Below are 9,438 nucleotides of genomic sequence, written 5' to 3'. Positions count from 1 at the left end.
TGGACGGTCATGGCTCGAGTTATAGTACTTGTAGGTTTGAAACTTGTAGTGTTTGATAGGAGTAGTATCCACCAATGTCCCTGATGCTAGAAGAATTCTCGTGAAGAATGCCTAGGTGCTCCTTTCCTCTACAATATCTGCGATCGAGTAGGGAGGTAGTGATTAAAAGAATCCTCGTGAGGAGGCTGTATCATAAACCCTCCCAACTTTGTCCAGGACTCTAGCAAGGAAGCTTGAGTGCAACTTTCTTGTATTGCACTTTTTTCTTCTTTTGTGTTGTAGCTTCTTATCCTAGGTTGTTGCCTATCCTAGAACTGTTCACACACGCTTTGTGTCATGTAATGCTAGGAATTTGATTTAGCTCAATGAAAACTTATTGTCGTGTCTGTTTCTAGTGCTTTGTTAAGCCGTGGAGGCGTGCTGTTTAAAGATTGGAATGCTGGTCCCTGAGGTTGTGAACTGGTTGTGCCGCGGGGGCTAGCCGAGTAGATTTGGGTACCCAGCTCTAGTAGTGAAGACTGGCAGAGCCGCGGAGGCGCGTCGAGTAGAATTAGGCTCCCAGGCCCTGAGGGTAAAGTCTGGCAGGGCCGTGGAGGTGCGCTGAGTAGAATTAGGCACCCAGCCCCCGAGGGTGAGGACTGATAGGGCTGTAGAGGTGCGCCAAGTAGAATTAGGCACCCAGGTCCTTAGGGTGAGGACTGGCAGGGCGGCGGAGGCGCACCGAGTAGAATTAGGCACCCAGGTCCTTAGGGTGAGGACTGGCAGGGCCGTGGAGGCGCGCTGAGTAGAATTAGGCACCCAGGCCCCAAGAATGAGGACTGGCAGGGTTGCGGAGGTGCGTCGAGTAGAATTAGCCACCCAGCCACTGAGGGTGAGAACTAGCCAGGGCCACAGAGGTGCATCAAGTAGAATTAGGCACCCAGGCCCCTGGGTGAGGACTAGCAAGGGTCACGGAGGTGCACCGAGTAGAACTAGGTGCCCAGCCCCCGAGGGTGAGGACTGGCAAGGACCACGGAGGTGCGCCGATTAGAATTAGGCGCCCAACCAGCGAGGGTGAGCACTGGCAAGGGCCAGGGAGGCGTGCCGAGTAGAATTAGGCGCCCAGGCCCCGAGGGTCAGGACTGGCAGGGCCGCGGAGGCACACTGAGTAGAATTAGGCGCCCAGGCCCCAAGGGTGAGGATTGGCACGGCCGTGGAGGCATGTGGAGTAGAATTAAGTACTTGTACCTAAGGATGGGGGATGACAATGCCACAGAGGCGTCTGTATGAAATGTAGCAAAAATCCTGAAAAATCCGTCAGACGCACACGGTGTTAACGGAAGGGTTCGAATATTGTGCCCCGCACGTCTGCACACTGCTAAAGGTAGGGGTCATGATTTTCGTCTGTAATTGATGTCGTTATCTCCTTTAGAAGCATAGGAGTTGCAAACTATTGCCATTCGCATCTTCAATCTTTCGCAACACCACCACCTAGAGCTCATTGAGTGCTCTGTCGTTGCCTTTGCAAACCCTAGGTTGCACCACCACATTCTCACATGTGTCACCGTCATCGCCTAAGCTGCTGCGCCACCGCTGTTGCCCAAGCCACCATGCCACTTTATGCACAAGAAAACCCTAGTGCATTTTAGATCCAATTCACAAGCTCGCAAAACAATGGCGCAACCCAATGCTCCAGCTCCTGCCTCGGTGTGGATGAAGAGCGTGATGATGCACGAGCGGATCCAAGCCCTCATCGACCACAGGCTCCTCAGCCCATAGGAGCTGCTCGAGTGGCGAGCCACCGCCGGCCAGGAGTTTCCATCCGAGGAAAGGAGCAAGTGGTTGTCTTTGTCCCATTCTTCAAGGGAGGGTTCGGGATCCTGACTGGAGATTTCTTCAGCGGCCTTCTTCATTACTACAAGATCGAGTTAGTACATCTCAATCCTAACTCGACCTTTGATATTGTTGTTTTTATTCATTTGTGTGAAGCGTAGTTAGGCATCCCCCCCAATTCAATCTGTGGTGGTATCTTTATCAACTTAAACCTATAAATACCAAGGGTAAGAAAGATAGGGTCATAGATGGGGCTGGGTTCTCTCCGCGCCCAAAGAGGATGCGCAAATATTTTGACCTTCAGTTGAAGGAATCCCACAAGGGGTGGCATGCTGAGTGGTTTCTGATTGCCAATCGGAAGCTCGAGTTGCCGCCGCGCACTGGGTTTGGTCCTGTGTCAGTCTCTGAGTGGCAGAATCAGCCGACCTCAGAGGGGCAGGTCCAGGTGAATGAGTTGCTAGTGAGGATTGCTGACCTCAAGGCGCGAGGATTGACGCCCACAGCAATTGGGATTAACTTCTGCCAGAGTGCCACCCAACCGATCAAGCACTGAGTGCATCCATCATTCAAGTACTCAGGGCTTAATGATCCGACTCGAGAGGTTGCTGGCGAAGTGTCCAATGAAGAGATTCTTTGCCGGTTGTCCACATTGTTCAAGGGAGAGATCGTCAACACGGGCGCCCCCAAGGCATTTTCCCTGAGGAATCCGTCGCCTACCCCGGTGAGCTTGTATTTCATTTGCGCTTAGATGTGATGTGCTTATAGTTTGCAGTCTTCCTGATTTGAGGCTATGTTTCAGTTTAGGACGAAACCTGCGTATATTTCTATCTTCCACCGTTGCCTGGCGGGACTCAGGCGATGCTGCCTAAGCTTACGCCGGTTGATGTCCCGGTTGCGTCGTCGCCCAGCCTTGGGTTTGACTCGAACTCTTCCTTCGGGCTTGCCAACAGCGTGGCCAATGTGGACAACGGTGATCAAGGCGTAGGTCAGTAGGCCCGGCAGGCTACATGCAAGCAGCCTCTTTCCAAGGCACCCCAGCCGACTAGGCAGAAGAAGAAGTTGGCCGGCCGGAAGAAGATCGTTTTGACTACTCCTGCCACTTCCGGGTCGGGTGGTGATGCAGGGATCGACACGCCGAGCCTGGCTGCACAGGAGAAGGAGTTGGAGCTTGGGGGAACCACCACAGCTGACGCGGCGCACCTCAAGGAGGCGCTGAAAGAGAGGATGCACAGCAGCTCTAGCGGAGATACACTTGCTCCGCCACGGGAGTTGTGTCCTAAATTGCACTTTAGGAAGAAGAGTACTCTGTAAGTATCGCCATCTTTTGTAATTTTTGAACTTGTTGTGGTGGTCTGACTTTTGCTTCGGTTGTCTGCTATGATGATGATGTAGATCTGGGTTGTGGTCAGATGATAACTACCCAGTTGAATAGGTGCTCCGGCCAAACTAAGGCCACCAACGGTCGTGCCGCTGAGGAGTTGCCGACTACAGTGGTCGGGATTGGTGGGACTGACCAGACTGAAGGACTTGCACCAAGTCCCATGCCGCAACAAATTGAGGTCGGCACTAGAGCTGCCGACGAAAGCATGGCCAGCCCTAGGAGTACAAGGAAGACGAAGGAAGAGGTCAGGATCCAGAACGCGGCTGGTGATGATGTTGAGGTCAGGGACGCGGCCCATGATGACGTCGACGTTGGGGACACAGCCCAAGGGGATGAGGGCGCCGAGGCCGATGATGATGTCCCGGAGGATGTTGAGGTAGAGGATGCGGCCCAAGAGGACGTCGAGGTCGAGGGCACAGCCCGGGAGGAAGACAATGGGGCTAATCCTTAGTAGGGTGGGGCCGATGATCCCCAAGACTGCTTCTACTCTGATGATGAGCTTACTGCGAACATTGAACAGGATAGGGCAGCTATTCATAAGCTGCGAAGCATGGGCTCTGAGATCTCCCAGCTATTAATCGTAAGTGTTCTTTTCAATTCTGTGGGTCTTCATATTTGAAATCCAGCATGTTTGCAGAGCTTTGATAGTGCAATCTTGAACAGGGTCTGGCGGGTCATGCTAACAAGAGGATGGAAAAAATCCTCCATGCCGAGTGCTGGCACGCGAGGGCACTGGAAAAAATCCTCCATGCCGAGTGCTGGCACGCGAGGGCAATGCATTTTGAGGCTGAGTTCGAGAAGGCCAAGGTAGATTTCCAGAAGCTGCAAGCTCACAAGGATGTTGAGAGGGTGGCGCACGATGGACTCATGAAAGGTGCAGTCAGCCGACCTGCTTTAATAGACTTTGGTTTTATTGGCCTTGATTCTAATGTGATCATGTGCTGATTTCGCAAATTCCGCAGCGCAGAGCTATGCTACAGCGTAGCCTGAAGGAGAGTAAGGGCGCAAAGGCACGCCATGAGGCTAGCTTTGCTTCTAAAAAGGAAATTATCACGTTGGAGCTAACAGGTGAGCTTTGCCAACCTGTGGATCCATGCTTTTCTTTGATGTCGTTGTACTGATGTAGACTTGGTCGGTTGACAGATTCCAGGAAAAGGGAGGCGAGGCTGCAGCAGGACCTCAAGGAATGCGAAGACTCCAACAAGCGCCTCCAAGAAGAGCACGACGTTGTAGTCAATCGTGAGTATGCGGTATCCCAAAAGCTGGTCTATGAAGCCAATGCACGTAGGGACCTCGAGCGCTGCTTAGAGGATGTTGTAAGTAACCTTCAGAATGACCAAAATGTGATTGCAGGTTGGAGTTAGAGCTGGAGGAACATCGAAAGTCTGTCGGGTATTTGATGGATATGATTAAAGCAAACACCGACCCAGCCAGACCTACACCTCTTCGTGATCACCTCAAAGCTATGTCGGGTCTTCTGTAGAAGCTGCTAAAGGATACCGCCGTTGAGTGTCTTAAGAACACTTTTGCGCTACTGGTTTCGCACTTCCTGACCACTCCCTTTCAGCGGGCTGCCACTGTAATTGCCGTCGACTTTGAAGAAGATAAAATTTCAGAGGTGGCCGAGTAATACCATGATACAGCGGAGTCGATTGTAAATGAGCTTGACCTGTAGGAAAAAACATTGAGATGTATTAAACTGCTTTTGTGCCACGCTGAACGAAATGCATCTATTTATATTTTGATGAACGAAAAATTCCATCCCTCCCTTGGCGTATATGACAGGATGACGCGTATCTGAGGCCTGTAGCCGCTAAGCACCTAGCCTTGCCTGACCAGCATCCTACTGAGAGCAGATCTTGAGCTTGTAGGAAGAGTGAACGCAAGGTTGTCTAGGTTTCGCTAGCTAGGACACCGACCACACATGTTAGTTGTATAGCCTTAAGAGGGGGCGGAAGAAAAAGGTATGACCTAGAGGTCGGTGAGGGGAAGCCCCCCGAGTTTGAGAGTAAACGGGCTGCTGAACAGGTCGGGCAGCCACCAGGCATTAATCACAGCTCAGAAAAGAAATGACGCAATAGGTATGCAAAAAGGGAACCACAGAGGTATTTATTTATTCAATATGAAAAGAGAAAAAGAGTACATAGCTGTATATTCTAAGGGTAGAATTGTCGTAGATGCTCGATGTTCCATGGGTTGTGATAACAAATCCATCCTCCCATTGTAGTCGGTAAGTACCTAGTTGGATGACCTCTTTGACGATGAAGGGGCCCTCCCAAGGGGTGGACAATTTGTGCATGTCCTTTGTGGACTGTACTCGACGAAGCACCAAGTCACCAACATTGAAGGACCATTCATTGACATTGCGATCGTGGTAATGTCGTATCTGTTGCTCATGGAGTGCATGTTGGAGGAGAGATACTACCTGATGTTCTTCGAGACTGTCAATGTCAACTTGCTGATTCTTTCTGCCTCACCCTCCTCATAGTATTGAATGCGCGGGGCACCAAAGGCCACATCAGATGGCAAGATGGCTTTAGAGCCATACACCATGAAGAAGGGAGTGTAGTCGGTGGCCCAACTTTTTTGTGTTCTCAAGCCCAAGATGATATGGGGAAGCTCGCGCAACCACTTGCCATATTTGGATGCGTCATCAAAGATGAGTGACTTGAGGGACTGGAGGACCATCCCGTTCATGTTCAAGTTGGCCATTGCAACGTGGATGTGCTACTGATGAGTAGTACACATCAATGAGGTTGTCTTGGCAAAAATCTCAGAACTCGGCGCCTGTGAATTGTGCGCCAAGGTCTAATGATCCTGTTAGGCACTCCGAAATGATGCATAATCTCTTCCTCAAAATGGTTGCCTTTGGTGACTCAATGCTGGTGACAGGCTTCACTTCAATCCATTTTGTAAATTTGTCAACTGCTATGAAAATATGCGTATATCCACCTGGGGCTGTTTTAAAAGGTCCAACAAGGTCCAGCCCCTAGCATGCAAAAGGCCATGATGGAGGGATGGTGAGAGACCAAGTTGAGATGTGCCTTGGTCTATTTGTGATGAGTGATTGACTAGACGATTTGAGGCTTTACCTGTTGAGTCCATATTTCATATGTGCGTGATTATACTAACGGCTAACCGAATGTGTTGTGTTGTGTGTGTTGTGTTGTGGTGTTTGTGTAAACTATATGTTGTGTGTTGTGTCTCTTAGCTTGGGATGTGCAGGTGTAGGATGTGACATGGCGGTCGACGGCATGAGGTGAAGGTCAAGCGAAAGGTTCATTTCGATGTACTAGGGCTGTGAAGGATGGACACGAGTAGGCTTTGACTGAGGGACTCAAGGAGTCCGGGTGGAGTCATGGGCGATCCACATGGTGCACAGAAGAGCAAGAGTACACAACAAACGGTGATGGAGACAGCATCGGTCGAGTCAAGCAGGACGGAGGCAAGTCGAGTAGGCGGCTCATGAGTCGGGAGTGAAAGACTTTGAGGCGTCAAAGGCTTGGCGGAGGCTGAACACGTGTCGACATCGGTGAGTCATGCCTTGTGGGGCGTGCAAGAGGGTTTGACCGGTTTGGCCTCAAAACCGAGGTTAAGTCACGCCTACGGGGTGAGCAAGAGGGTTTGACCGGTTTAGCCTCAAAACTAGGGACGAGTCCGTTGCGACTGGACAGTGTCCAGTCGGAGGATGCGTGGCACCATCACGAAACTTGCGTCGAGGCAAAGCTAAGTCGTGAAGGCGCCGGGTCCATTAGATGAACGAAGAAAAAGTTGGACGATTTTGCCCCTAGGGGGTTTGGAGTTGTATGCTTCATGGAAGGGTAACTTGGGAATAGCCAAGTGTCTATATGTATGAGAGATGGTTGGTTGGGGCCGCCATCCTTTTGGTTGTTTTGGTGATGGGCTTACCATTTGTTTGTGAGAGCCTTTGGTAGAGGGAGAGAGGAGGGATCTTTGTGTTGATCTTTTTGCCATCCTAGCTTGGATTGTGCTTAGGAATGGCTTGTAATCAAACATAGTGAAGTAATCTAAAGATCAATTTCGTGCCATCTTGTTCCATCCTCTTTGAATCTGAAATTTACCTTTTTTGGTATTTTTGGAGGGATATTTGGGGATTTTTTGTTCTTTGCAATTGGCAGCGATTTGGGGTGTTTTTCTTGGAGCAAATCGGTGCTAGTACATTTGCAAGAACATCTAGTATGATCCCCTAGCAAATCCATGCACGAGCACCTCGGATTTTGAGATTTCCCAAAATCCCCCTTTCTTGTGTTCTTGGACAAATCCGCAAAATCGAGGGTGAAATCTTGATCTTCTTGGGAAGACCTTTTGGGCAAAGATTCCCCATATGTATGTGCAGCTATGGTTATCATCTTGTTCGATTTGAACCCCGTTTGACTCATTTTCAAGTTTGAGTTCATGGAGTGTTCTTGAGCTCTTTGTGACCTTCTCCAAATCTTTTGAATCTTGTGAAAAATTCTTGATCACTTTGATTTGAGCCTTTGGGAATAGCTTTGGTATGTTGTTGTGAGTCTATGGTTCAAGTTTCATGATTTTTGGAGGTCATTTGATTGAGTTTCAGATTTTTCCAACTTCCTGACGAAGGCTGTTTTTGGATCTGCGGAATATTTCGAAAACTATTTTGGAAATGTCCGAAAGTCCGGAATTTTCTGAAGGTTTTTCCGAAAAAATCCGTAGCTACGGAATATTCCAAAAGATTTTCTGGAAAATTCCGTAAGGGCCGATTCTCTGAAGGTTTGTGCGGAAATTTTCGGAAGTTTTTGTACTTTTGTGTTGGTTTTCGAATTTCTTCTTCCGACACATGTTTGGGTTCTTTCTTGCTTCCTCTAGTCTCAATTTTGGTTCCTAGCATCACTCCTAGGTCCATTAGCTCCTGCATAGCTAAGGGGACTTGATATTGCTAGAAGAGATGTTTGGGGATTGGTTTGGGATTTTAGCCTAGGTTCAGTGAAGAAATTTGAATCGGCTCCCATCACCCCCCCTCTAGTCGCCTGTCCTAGTCTTTCTGATGGTGCGTAGGGCCTGAGCCGGAAGGTGCTGCTGTTTGAAGAGAAACTAACACCCTTTGCATCACTGAATGAGCTCCTTTTCATCGGCTACCTGAACGGAAAGCTTTGCCGACCAAGGTTCCCGAGCCGGCGTGGTTGATGCATGTCCCTGAGTGGATTTCATGCAATAGTTCAATACCTTCACTTTGTAAGATACACTTCATCAGTATACCTGTAGACGCAGCTTTTCTATAGAGTTCTTTGCTAATGACAACATAATTTGCACTGCACCGAGCTAATTTTTCATGCTTGACTTTGTCCGCGGCGCCATCTGGTCGGTAATCAAGGCTATGAACGGGGCACGTCAATCTTCTTCAGCTTCGATCATCATGACGTCTGTGGGTTTTAAGTCAGCTAGAGCCAGAGCACTGGTGTCACTAACCTTGTCGGGATCCAAGGTTTTGATGGAAGGTTTCCGTAGATCTAGAATGAATACATCGGTTGGAACCTGTGCACGTTTGGAGCCGAGTTTGGACAAGACATCAGCGGCAATGTTGTGGTCCCTGGGGATATGATGGCACTCGAGGTCATCAAAGTAAGCTTCAAGCTTGCATATTTCTGCACAGTAAGCGTCCATGGACTTCTTAGTGCAATCCTAATTCTTGTTGACCTGCTCTGTGATGACCTTCGAGTCGCCATAAGCGATTATACGCTTGATTACAAGGAAAACGGCTATGTGGAGTCCGTGGATTATAGCTTCGTACTCGGCGTCGTTGTTGGTAGCCTTGTAGTGGATCTCGAGCACGTACTTGAGCTGTTCGCCTTTGGAAGATATGAAGAGCACTTCTGCACCAGCTCCTTCGAGGTTAAGGGCTCCATCAAAGTACATGACCCAGTGTTCCAGCTTCTCTAGGGAGGGTGGTTTTTGCATTTCTATCCATTCTTCCACGAAGTCGGCAAGAATCTGTTACTTGATCGCGTGATGTGGGCAAAACTCGAGGTCAAACTTGTCGAGTTCTACAGACCACTTTACAACTCGGCCGTTGACATCCCTGTTATGCAGGATTTCGCCAATGGGGAACGAGGAGACCACACAGATTTTTGTGTGCCTGGAAGTAATGACGCAACTTTCTTGAAGATATTAGCACTGCATAGAGCAGTTCTTGCACCTAAGTGTAGCGGGTCTTGGAGTCGCTGAGGACTTCGTGACGTAGTACACTGGTCGCTGTACTACGTAGG

The sequence above is a fragment of the Setaria italica genome, chromosome IX (assembly GCF_000263155.2).
Source record: "Setaria italica strain Yugu1 chromosome IX, Setaria_italica_v2.0, whole genome shotgun sequence".
In the NCBI taxonomy this organism is placed as follows: domain Eukaryota; kingdom Viridiplantae; phylum Streptophyta; class Magnoliopsida; order Poales; family Poaceae; genus Setaria; species Setaria italica.
Note: the sequence above shows the minus strand (reverse complement) of the source record.